The sequence below is a fragment of the Physeter macrocephalus genome, chromosome 9, assembly GCF_002837175.3.
Source record: "Physeter macrocephalus isolate SW-GA chromosome 9, ASM283717v5, whole genome shotgun sequence".
Classification (NCBI taxonomy): Eukaryota; Metazoa; Chordata; class Mammalia; order Artiodactyla; family Physeteridae; genus Physeter; species Physeter macrocephalus.
This window is the reverse complement of record NC_041222.1, coordinates 32,599,693-32,621,427: the sequence shown is the minus strand read 5'-3', so window position 1 is coordinate 32,621,427 and position 21,735 is coordinate 32,599,693. Positions and strand designations below refer to the sequence as shown.

Sequence of the window (21,735 nt, the reverse complement as noted above, 5' to 3'; positions counted from 1 at the left end):
ATTCTTTCTCACTTTAAGTGTGAAAGCCATTTGGGCGATAGCCCAGGCAGGGTATTGCAGACCGGGAGTGAAAAACTCTTGGCCTCTAAGAAGAAACAGTAAGGGAAAAAATTCAGTTACCATTTAAGAGACCAAGAAAAAAAATATTGCATTTAGAAAAAAATTGCTTTTGGCAACTGTGCTTAGGACTCTCAAATTTGGAAGTTAAACATGGGAAAATGTTATAAACGAGTTGCACCATATTTGTCTATCACTCTCTTTTTGAAGTGGCAATCTGGGTGACAGGAAAGTATGAACACATCTCTATTCTGGTGCAGCTTGCTGAGAAATGCAAGTTATAGAATGAAGCCTGCCTGTTGGGCTGGTGCTTATAAATAGAAGGAATCTGGTTCTGCCACAGAGTGGGAGCTTCGGTTTGATTTTTTTGCATGTGTGTGAAGGCAGCTAGTGTGTATTTGATAGGACAGCTCAGCTGTCGTGAGCTGGCAAGTAGTGACAGAAGGGAAAAAGGGGCCCAGCAAATAGCCACTCTCTGAATGTTCTCCTTAATGAGTCGGGATGTTTCCTGTACCAGGAACCTTCATGCTTGGCTTACGACGCTGGGGCTGGCTGGAGTGTCACAGAGGAGGCCGAGGGAGTTCTGGAGTGTCACAGGCCTTCACAGATGCCCATAGCCGTTTGGCGACAACTCATCTTTCAGGATGACAGGCATGTACTTCCTCTTCCTTATTTTTTGCTGGTGGTAGTCATTTTATGAGATGATGGGCCTATAGACATTTTGAGAGAATTAAATTATGGGATGTTCATATTCAGGTAGGAATATATATCATTAAAAAAGAAACAATATCTGCTGAGTAGGTTACTGCATTTATAACATTTTATTTAATTCCTGCAGTAACACAGTTATGCAGGTGGCATCAGCCCAACTTATGCGTTGAAATGGAGGTTCAGGGAAGTGAAGGGATTGGCCCAAAGTCTAAAACCAGTAAGTGGCGTGATCAGTCTGCCCAACGTGACCTTGACAGCCCGTGATCAGTTGCTTCACCTCTTCCCCATGACGAAAGCGCACCTGTGGGCTGCACCGAGAGCCCGATTATCCTAGGAGATCAGTGTGCCTTTGCCTTGTAACCTGGAGATGACTTAGGGCTTCACACCTCTACAGAGGAGTGCTGGGAGCTCCGTGGCCAGCCACTCTCTGGCAGCTCTGTCCAGAGGCCACATAGTTCCACACCAGACCTACTTTATAGAGGGGATTATAAGCCACTTGTCAACATTCTGTGAGCCTTTCCATTTTCAGGCTGAGCAAAAAGTCCTTATTCATTCTTCTGGGACTGTTGTCATCCAGCTGTCATCTGGGCCCTTGGAGCACAAAGTTTGTTCTGCTCACCTGGCCATATTTCTCACAGCAGCATCTGTGTTCCTTTCTCTTTCCTTCCCTAGCACCTGGTTCAATTTAGATGAATATACTACTGTTTTCTTATGCTTAATGTCTATATAAGCCCAAACCATCTTGATTAGCTGATGCAGTCATAGGGATGTTTTGAAGCTGATGCATACTCAATGATTTTTACACTTCTATCAGTTTGGTAATAAATTCCTCACCGACCTGTTCACAAAAAAATGTGTCCTGCAGTATCGGAGCTCTGCAGTGTCCTTCAGCAGAGGCCTTGCAAGAGCTCCATTGGGTCGGCCTGGTTGAACATGGCCAGGCACTGGGTCCTGAAAGTTGGTCCAAGGATAAGTCCATGTTCCTGATGAGGCTTTCACTAAATCTTGGCAACAAGTGAATGAACAAACAAACAAATCAATAAATAAATACAAAAATAAATTTTTAAAAATGAATCAATTTAAAGAAATCATCTTTAATCTAAGTTTATGTTCTTCATGATTGTGTGTATATGTATTAGAAATGTCTTTTTCCTGAATTGATGAAAATCACAGATGGTTGATGTCAATTTTCAGTGGCCTATTTTACCCTTCCCCTTCGGCAAATGGTCAGTTCCATACAGATTCCTAAAATTACCCCCACCAAAAAAATTCCTACTGTTCCCTGAAATCCTAAATCTGGGAACCAGTAATGCCAAATATGATGTCTGTGTCTCCACCATCCTACACCTGCCTCCCTCAGAAACTCCATCAGTGGAGAGCTTCTAAGAGGGTTAAAGCAGAAGGAATTGGGAAGAAGAAAAGAATCTCATTTGCTATAGAAAAACAAGAAAAGGAAATATATATTTACATATTTATATATTTAAATGAAGTAATATAATTATTATATAAGTTATATATGTACATATTTATATGTATTTGTTTATAGAAGTTCTTTGAATGTAGATGAGCTGACAGTTTTTCATTGTGTGCTCTTGAGCCTCAGGGTATTTTTGACTGAGACTGTTAAGAGCAGAAGCTTTAATTTCTTGTGGGGTATGAGAGGGAGCTTTCGATTCTTTCTCATCTGTTTTCTTTTAGTCGTTTTCCTTCTCTTCATTCCCCCTTCTTCTCAGTACTGAGCTTGCACCAGACAAAAGGGGTCCTTCCCTGCCCTCACACTTTAGAGGGCCCTACTTATCACAAAGAGACATAAATGAACTCATTCAAGAACATGTGAGCATCTCTGTCTCTTGGGACCCAGTGGTCAGTGCTGGGACCACCTAAACATCCACCCTCAGAACGAACACTGTTCAGGCTCCAGAGAATTACTTCTCATTCCTTGCCCTGTGTTCTTTAAATAAAAAAGGTGACTCCATCCAAAGGCCATGAAGTCTTACAGCTCTACTACTGCTACTTACATCAGAAACAAGCACTACTTTGGAGTGTGGGAAAAGATTTGAGCGGCAGAAGCTCTTAGGTAAGAGAAAAGACAAATTAATTAACTTGTCAGATAATTTCTCTCTGATAGCATGAATGTGATGGAGTCTCATGTGATCAAATATCATTTCCCAGTACTGCTGAGCATCCACTTTCTTATTTCTCTTTGTGGTTCCAGAGGTATTTATAAATTAGAGCAGTGTTCAGAGCACTGGTATGTGGAGTCTGAGGAACATTTTCTAAAATTAAATACTCCCAATTACTACTAGTCTGTATAGATGTGGATCTAGCTACAATGTGAGACATGTTACATTATTACATGGCTCTAGACATTGCTTTAAAAGGTGGTGAAAATCATGATATGACAATTCATATGTTGAAACTAAAATATTCTGTAATTTTTTGTGGTAACAATAATCTATTATACACACCCAAATACAATGTTTGCTCATGATATATAAAGAAATTTTATTAAAAACTCCCATTACTACTGCCCTAGCAGAGTGAATGTTCTCTACATAGAAATTAATAATTAAAAAATTATCTTAGAACTATAATATTTCAAGAAATGTGTCTATTTTAGCATTACTGTCAATAGAACATAAAATATATGCAAATGTTGATTATAATATAATTAGTGTTTTGCTGAAACAACGGCAAGAAAAACAAATTTTACGGAACATATCTGTGAATTAATGAGAGAGATCTTGTCAAACATCACTAGCCCATCAAGAAAACACTCAGACATGCGTGATATAATTAAATCCAGTCATCTTTGAGAGTTTGTTGACTTTCCGTCATATGAAAACCATAGTTTTAAACAAAGTTTTTCATTCTATCATTGTGAATACGTATTTGTCAAGGAAGGGGGTGGACTGTGTATCATTGAACAGTGTAACTTGTTTTAAGTCTCTTCATTGTTTAGATCTATGCCTGTGGGTTTCCATTTGAACACTTGGCACATTTTGTCTTGATTCCCCTCCCTCTCTCTTCTTTTTCTCTCTCCTCCCTTTGATACACCTTTATTTCTCTCTCTTATTCCTCTCTTCTCTCCTCGTTGGCTTTATAAGTCTTACTGCATCATCTCAAGTGCTTAATAAATGCAATTTTTGTTTATTTTTGCAAAATCAAATGAAATCCATCTCTGAGGCTCCCTCTCTCCCAAATGGCAAGAAAATCCAATCTCAGCCATGATGGAGAGGGGCATGAGGGTGGAATTCTCCTCCTCTTTCTCTTTTTCTAGGGCCATATAGCAAATGGATTTTAGTTTTTAAAGGAAATTTCAGATTTTGGTCTAGGCTATCCATTCAACTCACCGGAAAAGCGATGGAGACAAGGACTCAAGGTTGTACTACTGGCCAGGAATGAAGTCAGTGCACTTGGCTGCTGCATTCCCTGAGGTGTGTCTCTTGGAATTTGGTGTTTTCTTCAAGCTCCTGGATCTGCCTCTCTCCAGCATCTGCCTGCTGTCCCATATATACTAAAATATAGACAAAATTAAACATGCTTACAGGTGAGTTCCTTCTTTCTTTTATTCACATATTCATTCAACAAATACTTGTTGAGAGCCTTCTAATTGCCAGGCATTGTACTAGGTGCTGGGTGTGTATTAGTGAATAAAATAGACATGATATTGCCTTATGGAATTTGTAGTTCAATAGGGGAGATATTCAGTAAACAAGAAAACAAATAAGTATGTACACAGAGAATGACTAGGAAGTTGAAAGAACCTAAAACATGGTTGTACGAAGAGCTAAAGGAATTAGGGAGGTTTGGCCTTCTCCATGGAAGGCTCAGAAGAACTTCTTTAACAACTACATAAATTTTAAAGAATTTCACATGAAAAAGTACTTTCTTTCATCAATTCTAAGCAGCTGAGCTAACATCAAAAGCTGGAAGCTTTAGTAAGATCCATGTTGGATGGACAGGATGCGGAATTTTTTGAGCTGTGAAAGAATGGAATAGGCTGCTTGGAGCAGGAGGGGAGTGGGTCAGGTCAGGAGTTCTCTTGATTAAAAGTAGCCACAGTTACTACTCAGTAATAAAGAGGAGTAGACATGCAACAACATGTATGAATCTCAGAAACATTACGCTAAGTGAAAGAAGCCTTACACAAAAGACTATATGTTGTATGATTCCATTAATTTGAAATTCTAGATTAGGCAAAATAATCTATAGCAGATACCCAGAACAATGATTGCTTGGGGAGGGGAGCAGGGCAGTGAGGGCTAAGATTAATGAGGAAGGGGTATGAGGGAACTTTCTGGGATAATGGACACCTTCTCTATTTTGATAGAGATTTGGCTTACATACGATATATGCATTGTCAACATTCATCCAATGGTTCATTTAATATTTGTACATTTTACTATATACATATTTCATCTAGAAATAAATAAGGCAGGAAGACAGAAAGTCAAAGAGAAAGAAAAAGAAAGAAAGAAAAAGAGACAAATATTGAACTTCAGTTAATCATACACATGCTGGAGTTTTAGGGGTGTCTGCACTGATGTCTGTAATTTACTTTGAAATGCATGAGAAAGTAAGATGGACTGATGAATGGATATACAGATAGAAATGCAATAAGGCAAATGTAATCAAATGTTAACAATTGTAGAATCTAGGTAGTGAGTATATGGGGATTCACTGTACAATTCTTTAGCTTTTTTGATGTTTCAATTTTTTCCTAATTAAATGTTAAGGAAAAAATACTCACAATTCATTGAAGATTTACTACAACCTGTTAGTCACCGTGCTATGCATTTTTGATGTATTACCTCAAATACTGAACAGAACAATTAATGGTAGATATTATATTTTGTTTTGTTGTCAATTACTAAATTTGTAAATTGTAAATCAGAAAACTGGGGCTAAGAAAACTCATATAACTTGCCCAGGGCCATATGATTAAGTGGCAGGCCTGTCTTCAAAGTCTGCACCTGTGCTATCCAATATGGTGCCCACTGGTCACACGTGGCTCTTGAGTACCTGGAATGTGGCCAGTGCGACTAAGGAACTGAATTTATAATTTTATTTAATTTAAGTTGAAAAAATTAAATTCAGTTATTAGAAAACTCACTTCAGTTTCAAGTATGTTTGAAGGTATTTTTTCAAATGTAATATTTATGAATTCTAAATACTTACTAAATATTCCCAATGAAAAATAAACACATTTTGAAGACTTATTGTGAAAAAAATGTAAACTATCTCATTCATAATTTTTATATTGATAAAATATTGAAATGATAATATTTTGGATGCATGGGTTAAATTTTTAAATATTAAAATTAGTTTTTACTTTAAAAGCTTTTAACATTACATACGTGACTCATATTTCTATTGGACAGAGTACCCCAGCACGTATAATATTCATATTAAGGCTAGGGGATGCAGATTATCAGGAGTGGGGGTGGAGTGGTGTAAGCTGGGGTGGGTGTGCACCAACTCACTAAGACCCTTTGTAACTATGAGATCCTGTGAAATTTTATGTAGCACTTACTATGAACCAGGGACTATTTTCAAGTCTTGACATTTATACATTCAAAGATATTTAATCCTTACCACAACTTTATGGTAAATTAGAGGTAAATTATCCCCATTTTACAGATGAGGAAACTGAGGCACAGGAGTGCATACACAGATATTTAGTTGCAGCTAAATCAAAGTAAAGGAACTACTGCCATTAAGATACACTCAGAAATTAAAACTTACCCTTTCAGAACTTTCTTTAAATGGCTTCGATTTAGAGATTTGGTTTCAGTCTCTCAGACTCTGGAGAACATTTTCCTCCAAGGACACTGGCCCCTTTTCCATGCACAAGCAGCTCTTTGAATTGTGCATCCCTTCCCAGAATTCTAAGGCATTCATTCAAACAATGTGGCTCAAACTAGATAATTGGCCAACAGGAGTACACTGTAGCTGAGCAAATGGGTATTAGAGGGGTCCTATTTGAGAATTCGTCATTTTCTTTCAGGAGAAAGGGCAGTTTAATCTCTCTAAAAGCCTGCCACATCCTGTGATAATTGACTTAGCAATGGAATTGCCTTGCAGAAATCTTCTTCATTTCTATGGCGGTGATGCTGATGGAAGTCTTGAGGAGGCCCAGGAACTGCTGGGTTGCTCTTCCTAAGTATTCACAGAAGGAGTGAAGGTGACTACTGCATTCAGAGGCAGTTAATTTCCTAAGTGCAAGGCTTTATTCATTTTGAAGAGAACTTGGATTGGCTGGTGTTCCAGAAACTGCAACAAAGAAACTCAGGTGAGTTGTCAAAAAGTTACTTGAGCAGCTTGCACTGTTGGTTTTCAATACCAGAGATCAAGCCTTTCCCCTCTTTTATGAATATGCCTTAAAATTCGGGTTAGTGGGCTTCCCTGGTGGCACAGCGGTTGAGAATCGGCCAGCTAATGCAGGGGACATGGGTTCGAGCCCTGGTCTGGGAGGATCCCACATGCCGCGGAGCAACTAGGCCCGTGAGCCACAAGTACTGAGCCTGCACGTCTGGAGCCTGTGCTCCGCAATAAGAGAGGCCGCGACAGTGAGAGGCCCGTGCACCGCGATGAAGAGTGGCCCCCGATTGCCACAATTAGAGAAGGCCCTCACACAGAAACGAAGACCCAACACAGAAAAAATAAATTAATTAATTAATAAACTCCTACCCCCAACATCTTCTTTAAAAAAAAAAAAAAAATTCGGGTTAGTACCAATGCCAGTTATAATCCATGTCTCTTTCCAGAAGGCATTGGCTGCTATGGTTATGAGACCCAGCATGTGCAGGAGGCTGTTAATGCATTGGCAAAGTTTTCAAACAGTAAAACAGTAAAAATTCAGGAGAATGTCACCCTAGTGCCAGTCCTCAAGAGGGTAGAAGGTGATAACATGGGAAAGTCTTAGACCATTGCTACTTAAAGTGTGGTTCTGACCAGCAGCATTGGCATCACCAGGAAGCTCTGTGGAAATGCAAACTCACAGACCTCACCTCAGATCTACCGAATCAGCATGTCTGGGATTGGTGATCAAGAATATGCATTTTAACAATACCCCTAGACCAGTGCTTCTCAAACTATCTATGGCAAAAGACAAGTTCTGTTTTAGTTTTTTTAATTTGCTGCTAACTCATTCCTTGGTAAAACATCCTGTTCAATGAGACAAATTCAGTCATCATTCCCTGGGCTATTGCAGCAATGTCCTTTGTTACAGAAGTTTTAAACACTCTCAGCTTATAGACCTTTCTTATTGGAGACTGGTAACAATGAGTTCATGGGATGCACCGGTCCATGGACCACACTTATCTAAGTAGCACTTATCTAAGCCATAGCTCTCCGGTACACCAGCCTTCCTCAGCCCAGAATGATCACTGTTGCTGCCTGGAACTCATGCACCTTTGCCACGGAACACCAGTGAGCCTCACAGAGAACAAAGACATGGGAGATGAGAGTTAATCAGGAACCACCCCTTCTATCTAGTTTGGTCATACAGTTACTATACACACTTTCAAATAACCCATTTCAGCTGAACTAGATCAGGCAAAGTTTGGTCATGGATGGATCGCCTTCTTATGTTGTTGCATTAAGGTGGTAAATTGCAAAGATTTGCTTTTCATGTAGTATTATTGCTGTGGTTCATGAAACTCACAGTTGCCATGAGTCCGTAGATGTTATGGAGCAAAGTCAATTTCTTTTTGTATCTCTCTTCCAGTAGGGCTGAATTTCTAATTTTCTGCTGAAAGGCTGTGTTACAGAATTTGGCTGGTCAGATGACATTTGGAGTTCATCAGATTCTAATTGATGAATAAACACAGGGAGACTGTTTCTCTCCTGGACTTGATTATAGAGTTGTCACTATCATATGACATTGAGGTGTTATAAAAATGTGGCTTTAATCTGTACTCCATTTGGTTATCCTCATCCCATAGCCACATCTCTTAAAATTTTGTTAAAATACATTAGGGCTTATTACATCCCTTGTTTATATTAGGGATTCAGTAACAGAAGGTGTCAATGATGTAAACATTACATAAAAGTAAAGGCTTCAGAGATGAAAACAGTGCTTAATGGAGCTGCTTTGCCAGTGGGAAATGAATTCTGATATTATCCAGAACCAGTTCTTACCCTGAGATGCTCCGCACTTACAAAGAGTGTCAAACAGCCTTTTAGCAACCTTCCAAAAAAAAAATCTATGATTGTTTACACAAAAGTGTTTCAGACTCTTCATCTGCTATAAATTGTGTACAGCCAAGTGGGTGCATTAGGATTTATACTGAATCTCTTTGTCTGGTAAGGTAAAAGAAATGTTTATAATTTCCCTGAAATGTATTTGCTTTTCCCATGGCTTTAGATAATACTTCCCATGGCTTTAGATAATACTCCTAAAAGGAGCCATTTATGAAATAGTTGGTTAACCTACAACACAAAGAGTAGCATAAGCCCTTTGGTATTTTCTAAGTCCAAAAATGAATAATTGTGCCCTTTTCAATTATTTGACCTCTTCTATATGAAGGGCCCTGGCTTGTGAAGTTTATCTGGTTGTTAGGAATACCTGTGGCAAACCATTTTGAATGGTTTCTCACCTTGGTTTCTTGAATTCACATGTGATGAAAGTATGCCCTAAGGAAAATGCAAACTAAAATCACAATAAGATACTATCTTACACCCACCAGAGGGGCAAAACAAGAAAAGGCTGACAATAGCAAGTGCTGATGAGGACATGAGGCAGAGAGAACGCTCATACAAGCTTGTGGCAGTGTGAATTGGTACAACCGCTTTGGAAAACAATTTGATCCTATGTAGTAAAGTAGAGCATGTGAATACTCTACAACTCAGCATTTCTGTTCCTAGGTGTACACCCTACAGAGATTCTTTTATACGTGCATTAGGCTATATACAAGACTATTCTTATTAATGTAGTTTCTAATGGCAAAAATTCCCAGTAGGAAACTCAGGTGGCCATCTAATAGGAGAAGGGATAAATTCATATTGTTACATTCATACAACCGCAGCAAAGTGAATAAAATATAACCACGTGTCAGCAAAGATGAATCTTAAAAACATAAAATTAGATAAAAAAGCAAGTTCCAGGAACATACATACAATAAGATTTCATTTGAATAGAGTTAAATAATGTGCAAAACTAAGCAGTATACATGTGAGATAAAATGATTAAGAAATGCAAATGAATTTAACAGAAAATAAGGTAACTGTCATCTTTCGGGGGGGAAGGAGGAGCAAGCAATGGAGGAGAGTCACAGTGGAATCTGGAGGCGCTAGTCATGTTCTATTTCTGAAGCTAGGTGGTAGTTACGCGGGTAGTTATGTACCACCCATTTTAAAAAATCAGACAGATGTGGTGTATATACAGTTTGCAAGCATGAACTTTTTCATGAAAGTAAACGTAAATGGAAAAAGAGTATGTCCTAAAAAGAAACTATGAGACCTCTATCTGTTGGGTCCCATTAGGTTATTCTGGCTAACAAACCATCTCCAACTGGCTTAATGAAGCAAAGTTTATTTTTCTCTCATGCCTACATGTCCAATGAGAGTCATCAGGGGCCTCTGATTATTGTGCTAACTGAGGGACACTGGCTGACAGAGTTTCTATGGAAAAGAGCCTCTAGGACTACTGCCTGTGGGAAAAAATTATCACCAGATCATCACCGAGGGGAGGAGGGGAAGGAGGAGAAGGGACAGGACAAGTCAAGCACTGGCTCCTCAAATTGCTCCCTGGAAATGGTAGGTCACTTCCATTCACGTTTTATTGACCAGGTTAAGCCCTGCTAACATCAAAGGTGTTAGGGAAGTGCAGTCTTACTCTGTCTCTGGAAAGAGAACATTAATATTTGTGAACAGACCTGATGACCACAATGACTTGCATGCAACCGCAGCTAAATGCTGCTTCTCCTCCCAGGCTCCAGAAGAATACACATTTGGGCTTATCTGCCATTACAACTCTAATAAGGATTCAGCCCTTTGGGAAGGCTTCTTTCTTGATGGTCTTGGGAGAGAATCCCTTCTGAAGATAGGACACTCTTATTCCAAACAAAAGTCATAACCTTGGAGTAAAATCCTCTTATCAGGATAAAGTTTCATAGGTCTTCTCTGTATCTGTGGAGGTAGAAGGCAAAGATACTCAGTGTTCCACTTCCCAGAATTGGGAAAAGGCATGTTGGGGTGGCAGTGAGGGTGGGTAGGAAATGGCTGGCGGGGATACCAACAGGTACCTAAGCCTATCTGAAAACACAGCAACCAGTAGTTGCAAATTCACGGCCCAGATCTGCCCCTCCTTTCGTGTCAGAGTGCCAGTGCCTCATATGCGTTGGACATAACTGCATCCAGCCAATCAGGGGAGTGAGCAACTACATGCCAACCATCTGACCTGGGTGGTGCAGCCAACCTTCAGTGTCTTCTCCCCAGGGGTGAGGCAGAGGCTGGCTCTTTGCTCTCTAGTCCCTTTCCTTGGCCAAGACACACTGGAAGACTATGTTTCCCAACCTCCTTGGCAGTTAGGTTTGGGTCATGGGGTCTGGGTTCTGGAAACTGGAACATGGTGGACATGATGTGATATACAGACCTGACCATTAAACAGCAGCACAATATCCATACTTTGTCACTTCCCTTGTTTTGGGCCAAATGCCGAGGAACCACTCTAAGGAGCCGACTAGATGGTAGGAGCCTGTGTCCAAGGCTGGCCACTAAAAACTCAGTCAGAAGATGACGTGAGCAAGAAATAAGCCTTTATTCTGCGACACCAGTGAGATCTGGGGGCCGTTAGTTTCATCAGCTAGTGTTACTTTACCGTAAATAACATAAGGGATCACAGCCCCTTTCTTCAAAGCTACTTCTGGCAAAGAACTCTGCTGGGCTGAACTCAGATAATTACCTGGGACAAGTCCTCCTGTCATATAAGAGGGGCTTGTCATCTTTTCTTACTACCCTCAAAATGGATAGGCAAGCCAGGCTTTGCCCATGTGTTGGGTGATCATTGAGTTGGTATAATTAGAACACATACAAATGCTTCAACTGACAAAAAATTTCAGTCCCACTTAGACATTCTGGTTGTCTGGGATTTTGAACGTTGGATTACCTCTGCAGATGATATAAGAGCTGGATATTTTTAGCAGAAGGTGTGATATGATTTGAGATGATATAATTCTATAAATGTCTGGACAGGCTGCTTTATATGCTTTAGGGTCAATTGGGAACAATAAGCCCATTTGGATGAAGGAGGATACAGGCTCCAAATGATATTTTATGTTATGTGGAATATGGAGAGAGAAATGCCCAGAGGGGAAAAGTCTGGAGTCCAAACTAGATGAGCAGACAAAAATGGTGGTCACGAAGGGAGTTATCCAGTGAATTGTTTTTTTGGCAGTGAGAAAAGAAGATAAAATGCAGATGTAGTCACAGTGATGGGAGCTATAAAGTGACACTTTTGTGCCCATGATGGAGATGCAGTGGCCCTAAGTGGGTTTACTATTCCTTACAGAAGGGGAAGAATAAGTCTGTGCTTGGTCCAGGACACACAGTGACCTTGGGAAAACTATAATGGCTGGGTGACCTCTCAAGAAGAGTTAGTGACACATCAGCTGAAGCATTTGAAGTGCTTGGCCCTTGTCACATGGAGCCTTGAATTCTTGCTTCTTGTATGCACGTCCAAGAAGCAGCCTGGTCACTGGTTGACTCATGAGTTAGAAATCTAAACCTAAATGTTGATTCCATGACTTGTTATAGGTGTCACCCTGAGTAAATTCTATCACCCTTTGGAGCTACGATGTCCACATCTATAAAATGAGGATTCCATAGAAATTTTGTGAGATGCAAAGGACAAAACATTTGAAAACAACTACAGAAGTGCCTGGCATATTACCAGCATTCGGTCATATTTGCTCCCTTAATTCTTTCCTCTATTTGATAGTAAGTTCCTTCGGGGAAGGATCAGGGCACATTCATGCTGCATTGCCCCAGGGGCTTGGAACACTGTCTGGAACAGTGGAGATGCTTGATAAATGTTTATTAAATGTGCAAATGAAAGGGCTAGGGTGAGACTTTGGGGCTAACTCTTAGACGCTGATAAATAGTGACCTTTTCCCCTTTATGAAATATCCCTTAAGATGGATATGTTAGGGAGGCCTTAGTTTCAGCAGCATTTAACAGAGACCTGAATGACAGTGGCTGAAAAGATAAAAGTTGACTTCTCTCTCATGTAAAAGTCTTAACAGGCAGTGCAAGGCTGGTGTAGTGGCTCCACTGGGTGTCCCGGTGGCCTTTGACCTCGTTGTCCACGATGGAGAAAAGGCAGTAAGAGATGGTACACTGCCACTGCCTTTAATGACACAGCCAGGAATCTCTCCTCTCTCACCTCTCATTACCAGAAGTTCTAGCTACAACAGTAACTGGGAATGGAATTTTTATCCCAGGCGTCCAAGTGACTTCCAATTACTTGGAAAGGGAGAGTAGATATTGGAAAACAACCTGAAGTTCCTTCCATAGTCTTTCTTCTATAATACAATGCTTTTTGAAAAATGGAATGATTGCTGGTCTCCTGTGCTGGGCCACAAGGATGGCAGCCACTTCCCAGTGATAGAGCAGAGAAAGTCTAGAAGCATCCTGATTCCCAGATAAATGAGGAGCCTCCAGAGAGTTTTGAATTGTCTGTTTATGTGTGAGAAATAAATTGCTTTCTTGAAACCCATATTATTTTGGACCTTTGCTAATCGCAACTGTATATATATTTTAAATAATGCATAGGGCTGGTGTGCAGGTGGGTCTTTGTGGCTCTGTGTGACATGAAGGAACTTTAGCCCTTCTTCCCACGAGGGAGCGAGTGGTTCCTTTCTCTTCTGACTCGGCAGCTACAATGACTGGCAGGAAACCACTCTTCTCTCCACCCAGCTGTGACTTCATTCTATTAGGCTAAAATTGAAATCAGGGGTGAGTTAGTGTACCGAATTGTACACTAGTAGCCTCCAGTTTATCCTCTTCTCACTTACAGGGTCTGTACATGTGTTTTATACTAGCAGTGCAAATTGTACAAGACTTAAAAAAAAAAATCAGAGGTAAAAAGATTATAAAACACAGTCCTGCCTCGCTGTAGGAAATCTCAGTGTGTGAAAATTCAGCTGTATTTAAAGTGATAATGGCTCTACAATAAGATTGATCTCATTACAAAATAATTTACTGAACACCTAATAATTTACTGAATACCTAAATACTTTTAGTGACACTTCCTTACACATTTATAATACTGCGTCCAAATTACTTCAAATTTTCACCTAATCTATCTGTTACATAAAGTGGGATACATGGGCTCAAAGACCCATCCTGGGTCTGAATAAAATAGATGGAATTTTATCAATACAGCATTGTTTTCTGCTTTGACATTAACAGACTGTATTAATAACCGAAGGAATAGTAAAGAAATATGTTCTTTTTTTAAACTTTTTTTTTTTTTGGCTGCATTGGGTCTGTTGCTGTGTGGGGGCTTTCTCTAGTTGCGGTGAGCGGGGGTTACTCTTCGTTGCGGTGCACAGGCTTCTCATTGCCATGGCTCCTTTCCTTGCGGAGCATGGGCTCTAGGTGCGTGGGCTTCAGTAGTTGTGGAACTCGGGCTCAGTAGTTGTGGCATGCGGGGTCTAGAGAACAGGTTCAGTAGTCGTGGTGCACGGGCTTAGATGCTCCTCGGCATGTGGGATCTTCCCGGACCAGGGCTCGAACCCATGTCCTTGCATTGGCAGGCGGATTCTTAACCACTGCGCCACCAGCCAAGTCCCCAAGAAATATTTTCTAAAGAAATAATAAAGGAATGAAAATGGTGTTCCAGTTTGCACAAGATCAAGCCTTCCTCATTTCTTCCTGCTATGTTGTACCACAGTTTTGACACATCTTTTTTTCTCACATTTTAGAATTCATACCTTGTGTACTTTATAGTTTATACCTTGTACATTTTTAATGTCATTAAAAAAAAATCTCAAGTCTAGGTATTTTCCCTTCTTACACTGTAGCTATGATACCACAGAAGGTTGGAACTAAAATAATTATGATCCCTTAAGGGAAGACCTCCAGCTTGTGAAGTAGGCCAGTCTTCATACCTAACAGCTTTAACCTCTAATAATACAGAGAAATAGAAAAAGTGTCTACAAGGAGAAGCCAGCCTCTCGTCTGGGCTATCTTTTCATTGTGAGTTCTTTAAAAAAACAAGCAAAACAAAATAAAACCAAACCCCCCAAAAACCTACTTTAATGATCTATTCCCTTGCTTTTCTTTAAGAAGAAAATTTTCTGTATTTGAATGTGGCATATTTCATGAGTCTCTAAGTCTATTTCCATGAGTCTATGCAGAAGTCCACTTTTTGTGAGAAGTCAAATAACTCATCAGCTTTGCAGCTTTAGTCCCATTTGCAACTCATGCTGCTACTTTGCGGGGGAGGAAAGGCCTTGGCAAATGTCTGCGTTCCCACACCAGGCAAGAAAACCAACGTCTGCCAAGAGTGTTGAGTACCATCTCTACTGGATCATGCCAGGACAAGTGGACCATTCAGAACCACTATTGGAGTCCAAGTTCAGGTGTATTATCTTCTCTTCCATTCCAGAGAGCATCTTCTCCAGATAGGCAGGGGTTAGAAAATCCTTTATCAGTACTCTGATAAATGCAAGTTTATAGAAAGAAATTCAATTAGCAGAGGAAAACCATAACATAGATAAAGTGATGTATGAGTATACAAACAACTTTTACATCTGTAGGCTCTTTTCTGCCCAGAATATCTGCTCTACAGCCCATTCTTCTCACTCTCTGCCTCTGGGAAGCAGGAGGCTCCCTTTCCAGGGCTGCCTCATCCAAGGCTGGTTTACACTCCCAGCCCTGACCTGGCCAGAGTCCTCTGCGACTTCTCCAAGACTCCAGTGGACGTCTGCATTGGGGCTTTTGCTTGCCTGGTTTCTGGCTTCCCCATGTTTGTTGCTGAACTACAGTGCCCTCCAGTTGGAGGAAAGAAGCAGAGAAAACTCTCTCAGATTCACTTCTGAAGTCTTGCTTTGCTTTTTCTTCTTGCCACCGTGTTGCTGGCCCATCTCCGGCCTCCATCTATCTTCACGCCAGACAAATAAGACATGAGAAAAATTCAAGCAACTCCTCTCCGTGCTTCATAAATGATCAGCAGAACTCCACCTAACCACAGACCAGGTGTTTCCGGCTCACATTTTTCTGCCTGACAGACCCCTGCAGAGGATCTGGTAACCACTTTCTGTTCTGCCTTTTGTTTAGTTCCTGCATGAACCATAGACACCCTTGGGGTGGAGGACAGTGGAGTGGAATGGAGAGAGCTTTGAACTTGAAGCCAGTCATTTTAATCCTCCTGGTTTGCAAGCTTAGTGTCTGTGTGATCTTCAGATGTCATTTAACTCCCTTGAGACTGAGTTTCATCTATAAAATGGGTATACACATGTCCCCCTGATGAGTCAGCAGGAGCCAACAGAAACCCCTTCCCTAGGGGCTCCCCCTCAGACTTAGTCTCTGTATAGTTTTTCAAAGATTCACCACACGTGTTCTATTTAATAGCTAAAAGCTGGACCACTTAAGAAAGCAGTAATAGAAATTAGTATCAAAATCTAGAGATTTTCTAATAATGTGCAGTTGTGAAGTTTAGCTGCATTAATTGACAGAAGAGAGCTGGGGGAGCCGGCCGCGTGGTGGAAGCTTCAGGAGGCTGGTTCTCCTCTGGTTTCCCTTAGAGCAGTCCTCTGCAGAGCCCGATGGTCACATTTCCATCTCCATATTCCAGACGTAAGTCCCAAGGAAATCAGGGAAGAGGGGTGAAAAGTATCCTATCCCCATGCAGGACATTCGGAACGTCGGGCTTTCCTTCCTAGAGCGAGCAGTGATATATAGTTCCTTCAAACATAAAGGATATAACTAAATCCCACCGACTTAATTCTGTCTAGGATGACCCCCGCCCCGCAAGGTAGTGTGAGTGGATCCACACGAGACTTCTCGAGACTTCCGGTGTCTCTTTACGGGTCGCGAGCTCGGCCACGGAGCATGCGCACGCAGGGACCGTCTTGGCTGGGCTGTGGTCCTCAGAGACGCCTCCTAACTACACTGTGGTTGAGACCGCAACGGCTCAGAGTGGTGGCTGTGGCTGTGAGGTGAGGCCGAAGCTGTTACCGGAGAGGGTCCTCTCTTTAGAAAGCCTTCCCGTTTCTCAGTGTGTGGTTTTGGTTGGATGCAAAGAAGTGGAAATCGGATTCTGGTCAGCCTCCATCACCCCGTGTGGCTCAGGCCAGGCAGTCTGCAGGATGCTGGGTATTAATTCTGCATCTAAGTCTGCCACGGAGAGATTGATGGCTGACCTTTTATTCATTCATCCCGTGTGCACGCGTACTGAGCCCTTATTATGTGCCATGTATTGTTTTCTAAGCGCTCTCTGCTGGTCTTATTTCTTCCCCGCAGCACCGCTGTGAGGTGGGCATCAATTTTAACCCCGCTGCACAAAGGAAGAAACTGAGGCAGAGTGAGGCGAAGCTGTCTTCGTGCCCTTCTATTATTTGGAATCGTTTTAGTTTTACAGTTATTGACTTGAAGGTGGCAATTTCCAGAGAGTTTTTCCTAAATGATCTGGCCTGAACTATTTGCTAACTAAGCAATTAACCAGACGGGGCCAGGGAGAGCCCTGTGGGGAGGTATCATTGATATTAGTCCCTTCCATGCCATGGAGCAGGTGGCCTGGGTAACCGCGTTTATAGGGGACACCTGTAGTTTTCAGAGCGTTAATCAGTCTCTGACCTTGGCCTGTGGTTCTATAAAACATCTCACGTTTCCTTCCAAAGCAAAGGCATCAACCTGCACCCCTTCTCAGCTGACTCTTTAAAGGGGTTTTGATAACCCCTGCAGATTCCAAATTGCATATTGTATCTTCTGTCATGGTTACCTTAAAACAAATAAGGAGAGATTAAGAATGGAACTAAATATCTAAAATTACTCCATTGGCAATGAGGCATAATTTGGGCAGGATGGTAGCAGCTCTCACACTGCATTTGAGATCCAGTCCTGCCCTTGGAACTCAGTAGGATCTGGTGTGAGGTTTGACTGCAAATGTGACTGAAATAGGAGGCCCAGAGCCAGGCTCTGGTTGAACTGGGACTGTATTAATCAAAGCACCGAGGATACTGTATGGTACATAATGATAAACTGGGCTTATTGGGGGATTGTTGGCAGACAATATTGGAAAATGGAAGTAAAGTGAAAGGATGTGGAAGGCAAGTGAAATTGATTAAGGCAAGTGGTTCACAATTTAGGCTGTTAATTCCAGGTGCTGTCACCACATTCTTTTTTCTAGCAGCTGGCATATACTGTGGTGGTAGGTGGAGCACCACCAGGAAAGTAGGTGGAATGGCACTGGGCTAGCTCATTATGAGCCAAAGAAATGCTTAGTTATGCATGACAACCAACCGTTTTAAGGGTGGAGAAGGAGCAGGGCCTGATGCTCTGCTCTATTCTTACCCCATGACCTAGTGACAATACATTATATGTTTCCATCCCCCGCTCCCCCAGTGCTGTGATCTTCAGGAATTCTGTCCATTTGGCCTCTTAGGATGGGTTAGTCCAGTGCAGGTTGGAAGTGCTGGTATTTCAGGTATTCTCTGGCAGTCTGACTAGCTCATCCATCTTGCTTCCCTCTCTCCCCAATCTCTTGACATCCTTTATACACTTCAGTGTGCATCTCAGAGGCTGCTGTGTCTCTAAGGCTTCCCCAACATTCTGTTTCCTCCTATCTTGAGCTGGTTTTAACCTTTCTCTCCTTTGTGCTTCCTGTATTATAACATGCACCAAAGACTATCTTGTATTTATCTTTATTATTTCTGTTCCTGTCTTACCCTTTCCAAAAGCTCCCTGAGGGTAGGTTTCATGTTTTCTCTATCATAGCCGCCTCCATATCACTTTGCACAGTGCCTTGTACAAAGTGGATGCTTAATAACTTCTTGTTGAATTGTAGTAGTTTAAAAATCTTCCATAGTGCAGGTTGAACTGAGAACATCAGACATTTCCAAAAAACGCTGAGATTTGTGCAGCAGATGAAGGCAGCAGCAGGTGAGCCCCCCCCCCCCGCCCAGGGAGGGGAGACATTTGCAGGTCCAAGTGTTTCTGCACCAAGCCAGTCCTGATCACGTTCCTCCCTAAGCAACTGATCTTTCTCATTTTTCCCCCCTACCCAGTGGTCTCTTTGTCCTTGCTTTTTCAGAGATTAAATGGCCTTATTTTTCGGTGGCATGCTCTAAAGATCTCACTAGCATCTCCTTTGCTTTTTGGAGAGCTTGGTTTGTCAGCAGAGGGGAGGACCTCTCTGGTTCCCAGTAGGGATTCTGTGCTCCTCTCTTCTCCTCTCTGTTAACCTTAGTCGAGAGTAGGGAGGCCAACTCCTACTCCGCCCGTGAGGGCGCCTCCCATCTGACCATCAGGCTTGGACTGGTGTGGCCTGAGGAGATCATGGGATAATGCAACCAACAAGTTACCTTTAATATCAGCTGCTCAAGGAGCAGCCTCATCACCAGCCCCAAGGCAAAGCTTGCCATTGCCATTTTAAAAATAATAATCCCTAATCATTTTTGTATATCTTAAGCTCAGGGCCCAAAAGTTCAAAAATGAAAGGTGAATACAAAGATTTTTCTTCTGCTCTTACTCTGTTTTAATTTGTTTTTTGGTGGGGGGCATTTATTTTAAAACCTAGGAGAGGGCTTCCCTGATGGCGCAGTGGTTGCGCGTCCGCCTGCCGATGCAGGGGAACCGGGTTCGCGCCCCGGTCTGGGAGGATCCCACATGCCGTGGAGCAGCTGGGCCCGTGAGCCATGGCTGCTGAGCCTGCGCGTCCGGAGCCTGTGCTCCGCAACGGGAGAGGCCAAAAACCTAGGAGATATTCTATACCTGTGATGGCCCCCAGCTGAATAAAGTATTAGACAGTCTCTAGATCTTGATACCAATTTCCATCTCTACTTTCTCAAGACAGCCTGGCTTTTAGCTATTTAACAGAATTCTTGTGATAGGTAAAGTCTTATAAAAATACATGGAGACAAAAATATGAGGGCCTGGGCAAGGGATTTGTCCTCAGCTCCTGGCAACTCAGCTGGGATATCTGGGTAGGGAAGACACGTAAGAAGAGAGGACTTTGGAAGCGGGTGGCTGGAGTGGCCACATCTCATTCAGTCCACGTGGTCGTGGTCAGTAAAAACTTGGAAGGAGGCATGAAATGTCCCCTAGCCCTTCTAGTATACCTTGTCTATTTTAGATTCCAATGTTCTTTGATTCCTGACAATTCTTATCTTCTACAGTCTCTGGTCACGACCAGGACCTAGTGACTGAAAGCAGAAGAACTTCGCCTATTCCTAAGCGTGGGCAAGACACTGGAAAAAATGTGTATCAATCATCAAGAGTCGAAAACGCAGCTTCAACAGTATGTAACTGGTGAGTTCAACAAGCCTCACTTTTGACATAAACTAAACACAGCATTATAGTGTTTCACCCATCTTACCTTTAAGCTTGATTCAGTGGGATTAATTTTCCCCTGCCCCGGGATGTCAACTCTGGCAGATCTTATGCTTTTGCCTCCAGTCTTATAGAAAAGATACTCCAAGGTCACTTTAGGTTGCAAACACAATCTCAATTCAGTAATTAGAATGTCATGGCAAAGATGTTAATCAAAACTTGGAACGTGACAGCATTCAGTAGTTTGCCTTCCTTCAGCTCTGACCTGCTTCAGGGGTGCTTCTCCAGTCTTCACTCCTCCCCTGCCCCTCCCTGGTCACCCCGCCCTCTCTGCACACTTTTCCTCACCAAGGTCAAAGATAGGAGAAGGAGAGAGAAGGGAACGTTATGGTTTTCGCTAGGCTGGCAACTTTGTCATTCCTGAGCCTACAGCTGCCATCCCTAATTAGTTACTGATGATTAAGAAGAGATGGTAATTATGTGACACGATGGAGGTCATAGCTAAAGCTATGGTTGTAATGATTTTCAAACATAAATGTATCAAATCAACAGGTTGTATACCTTAAAGTTACACAGTATTACATGTCAACTATATCCCAATAAAATTGTGCAGAAAAAGGGTAAAAAAAAAAAAAAGACCTTTTCCCCATGGCTGCTTTTCTGGGCTCTTTGAGGTGCTCTGCTGAAGTCTTCCTCCTGCAGCATCCGTTAGCTATTCGGATTCTTCGCTATTTCAGCTGGCCATTTGTAGCTCCTCCCTCAGCCTGTAGAGATCCAGTGACACTCTTCCAACTCCTTCCACTCAGGTCTTCTCACCTTCTGTGTTACCCTATTGCGCAGGACCAAAGACAAGATGAGCTGAGTCTCTCTCTGGAGTGGCTTAAGTCAGTTCCCATGATCCTTTGTCCAGTGAGCCCTTTGTCCAGTGAGCCCAGGTTGCAGGCTGACCCCACCACAGAGCAAAGGACGATGCCCCTTGATAGAATTAAGATTGGTTGGAAACCTTCCTGCATGAAAACTAATTGCACATAAAAATTAGTTAATCTCTGTTTTTCTCAGTTATATCTTGTTAATTTTATAAGCAATATTTCTATGCGTTAGAGGTAATGAATACAAAAATTGTGTTTGATTCATCATATAATCTCATACATTTTTCAGTTGCAAATTCTCCCAGAGAGATATCGTACCAGTTCTATGTTAGTGTGTAGTATTCACAATTTGGTTCCTTGCTTTTGTTCAATGCAGTAACTTCACAGTTTTTTTGATATTTAACTTTTGGTTTTGTGAAAATAAGAAGATTTGAGGATTGAAATAAAGTGTTGCTATTAGCATGATTTAATTTTTCTTGCTTTTGAAGGAGCAAAAATTCATTGACTTGAGGGTAATTTATTTTATTTCTCTGAAAAAAATGTAGTATACAATGAGTGAGGGCTGATGATATGTTTCCTTGACAAGTCCTTTTAAGAA

At 41.7% G+C, this 21,735-nt stretch overlaps 1 long non-coding RNA gene across 3 annotated transcripts in view; it reads left to right on the top strand.

The window, feature by feature from the left end:
- Positions 1 to 2,671: 2,671 nt before the first annotated feature.
- The window catches only part of LOC114486871 (uncharacterized), a 41,859-nt gene continuing 22,795 nt past the window's right edge, over positions 2,672 to 21,735 (top strand). For all 3 annotated transcript variants that reach the window (XR_003681225.1, XR_003681224.1, XR_003681223.1), the window contains exons 1-5: positions 2,672 to 2,845; positions 4,049 to 4,318; positions 6,856 to 7,063; positions 15,892 to 16,025; positions 20,115 to 20,247. This is a non-coding gene — a long non-coding RNA (uncharacterized lncRNA). The remainder of the gene's footprint in view (positions 2,846 to 4,048; positions 4,319 to 6,855; positions 7,064 to 15,891; positions 16,026 to 20,114; positions 20,248 to 21,735) is intronic.